This window comes from Chrysochloris asiatica, unplaced genomic scaffold (assembly GCF_000296735.1).
Source record: "Chrysochloris asiatica unplaced genomic scaffold, ChrAsi1.0 scaffold00314, whole genome shotgun sequence".
Classification (NCBI taxonomy): Eukaryota; Metazoa; Chordata; class Mammalia; order Afrosoricida; family Chrysochloridae; genus Chrysochloris; species Chrysochloris asiatica.
In genome coordinates this window covers 557,123-560,240 of record NW_006408832.1, presented here as the reverse complement: position 1 = coordinate 560,240, position 3,118 = coordinate 557,123, and positions in this window count along the sequence as shown.

The following is a 3,118-nucleotide window of genomic DNA, read 5'->3' as shown; positions in this document are numbered from 1 at the left end:
AATCGCACCTTGTTTCATTGACAAGATTACAATCCCCTTTTTGATGCACACAGAAATATATAATCATTTAAACAACAGAAGAGGAAACATTTTGCAAGCCAGCTCCCTGCCCCTTAGCATACAACCATTCTCTTTCCATGAGTCTAGAGTCCTCAGCTATCTATCTTTCCATGCCAGCACCTCTGGAGTCGCTGCTTCTCTGGTTCGGCTTCCACGGTCCGCTCATGCTCTTCCCTCTTGCTGGTCCTAGGGTGTTCTGTTGCAGCTATTTTTTACTTACCTTTAGCAAAATTTTACTTGTATGTGATATTAATGATATTGTCCAATGATTTCCGCATTTCATTGGATCACCTCTCTTTGGAATGGGCAAAGATATGGATCTCTTCCAGTTGTCTTTGCCCAAATTTCTTAACATAAGTGAGTGGGTGCCTCCACTGTTGCATCACTTTGTTGAAAGATTTCAACTTGTATTCCATTAATTCCTAGAGTCTTGTTCTTTGCCAATGCTTTCACTGAACCTTGGACCTCTTCCTTCAGTATCATTGGCTCTTGATCATATGCTACCTCTTGAGATGGTTGAACATTGACCATTTCTTTTTGGTACAGTGACTCTGGGTATTCCACCCACCTTCTTTTGATGGTTTCTGCAGCATTCAACAATTTGACCATAGCATCCTTCGATTTTGGGTCTTCCCTTTTGGTTTTCTGACTCCAGATCTTTTCACATCTCATTATAATACTTTGTCTTCTTCAGCTGCTCTTCGAAATGTTCTGTTGAGCTCTTTTACCTCCTCATTTCTTCCATTGGCTTTATTATCTCTACACTGGATAGCAAGTTTCAGAGTCTCTGCTGACATCCATTTTTATCTTCTTAATGACCTTTTGATTTCTTTCTGTATGATGTTCTTGATGTTATCCCACAACTCTTCTGGTCTTTGGTCTTTAGTGTTTAATGCATCAAATCTGTTCTTGAGATGATCGCCAAATTCAGGTGGGATATGTTCAAGGTCATATTTTGTTCTCATGAACTTGTTTTAATTTTCTTCAGCTTTAGCCTGAACTTGCATATGAGCAATTGATGGTCTGTTCCACAGTCTGCCCCTGGCCTTGTTTTGGCTGATGATATGGAGTTTTCCCACTGTCTCTTCCCACACATATACAGTCAGTTTGATTTCTGTGTATGCCATCTGGTGAGGTCCATGTGCTTGGTTGTCTTTTTATGTTGTTTAAAAAAGGTGTTTCCAATGAAGAAGTCATTGGTCTTGCAAAATTTCTATCATGCGATCTCCAGGATCGTTTCTATCGCCAAGGCTGTATTTTCCAGGTACGGAGCCTCTTTGTTTCCAATCAACAGTAATTATCAATACATCTTGATTGCTTGTTTGATCAATTTTAGACTGAAGAAGTTGGTAGAATTCTTCATAATTTTGAATAATATGGTATTAACTGGTCTTCCTTGTAGGGGTATGGATAATATCCTATCACAGACAGTATTATATTTCAAAATAGATCTTGAAGTGTTATGAGGATGAATGTGACTCCATTCCTTTTTAGTTTGTCATTCCTGCATAGTAAACCATGTGATTGTCCGAATCAAAATGGTCAATACCAGTGCATTTCAGCTTACTAATGCCTAGAATAGCGATCTTTATCCATTCCGTTTTTTGACAATTTTCAAGTTTTTTACACTCATACTTCATGCATTCCAGGTTCCAATTATCAATGGATATTTACGGCTGTTTCTCCTCATTTTGAGTTGTGCCTTATCAGCAAATGAAGGTCTTGAAAGGTTTAATCCATTTGCATCATCACAGTCAGCTCTACTTTGAGGAGGCAGCTCTTCCCCTGAGTACCTTCCAACCTGGGGGTCTCATCTTCAGGCATTATATCTGACAATATTCTTCCTCATGTTTCATGTTCAATACTCTGGTGCTATCCGAGCGTTCCATTATAACTCATAAGGATTTCAGTGACTAAATATTGGGAACTAGTCTGTCTCTCCTTCTTCCTAGTCTGTCTTAGTCTATAAGCTCATCTGAAACCTGTCCACTATGGGTGACCATGGGTGACCCTGCTGGTATTCCAATACCGGTGGCATTGGAATCACAGCAACACAGAAGCCCCCACAGCATGACAGACTGACAGACGAGTGGTGGACTACTCCTCCTGCTGTTGTTGTTAAGAGCTGTCAAGTCAATTTCAACTCATAGCAAGCCGCCCTGTATAGTGTTTCGTGTTTCCGAGTGCAGCTGATGGATTTGAACTGACCTTGTGGTTCGCAGTCCAGTGCTGATCCTACAGCACTACCGCAGATGTCCCTCTAGAACAGCTAACATCAGAAACCCTGGATCAGTAAATGCTGATGAGGGTGCGGGATGTGCAGTGGGGGGACAGGCTGCAATCTTTCACAGCCAAGCAGGCTCTTTAAGGGCCACACTGCAGTCCTAGTGTTTACTCAGCTGACCTGAAAACTCTCAGGACCAGAGGGTGGGGATGGGGGAGGGGGAGCTACGGCCAAAGAAGCTGGGAGATGGGGGGTGTATAGGTGGGGGGAAAGGTGGGGTATGTGTGGAAGGATCAGAGTGTTCTGCTTGAAGGGTCAGGAGAGGAAGGTGGGGTGAAGGGCCAAGGTGGACAGACTATGGGAGGTAGAGGGACCAGAGCTGGGCAGCAGCTTCAGGGGGACAGGAGGCGGTGGGACACCCACCCTGACCCAGTGACAGCCACCACAGGAGGGGAAGGAAGGGGCCTGCACTCTACCCAAGGAGGACTGGGCGGGAATGTTTCTCCCAGGAAAGAGCCCCCTGTTCCCCTCAGCCTGGCTTAGGGCCCAGAGCAGGGCAGGCTAGGGTGGGAGGGGTCAGTGAGGTGGAAAGAGCGGTCTGAATAGCTATTTGAACACGCTGCTGTTCGAGGAGCCAGCATGGGCATGCTCAGGTGAGTAGGGGCTACCCCTGCCTGCCCTGGGGACAGCACGTTCCCCCCCAGCCCCCTCACTCCAGTGCCCCCAGCTGGAGAACCCCTCCTGCCTTTAACCTGGCAGAGGAAGCACCACACACAGGCTGCTGGGAGGGGGCATGGAACATTCCAGTGCTGTGTCTGGGGACCTCAGCTGAGC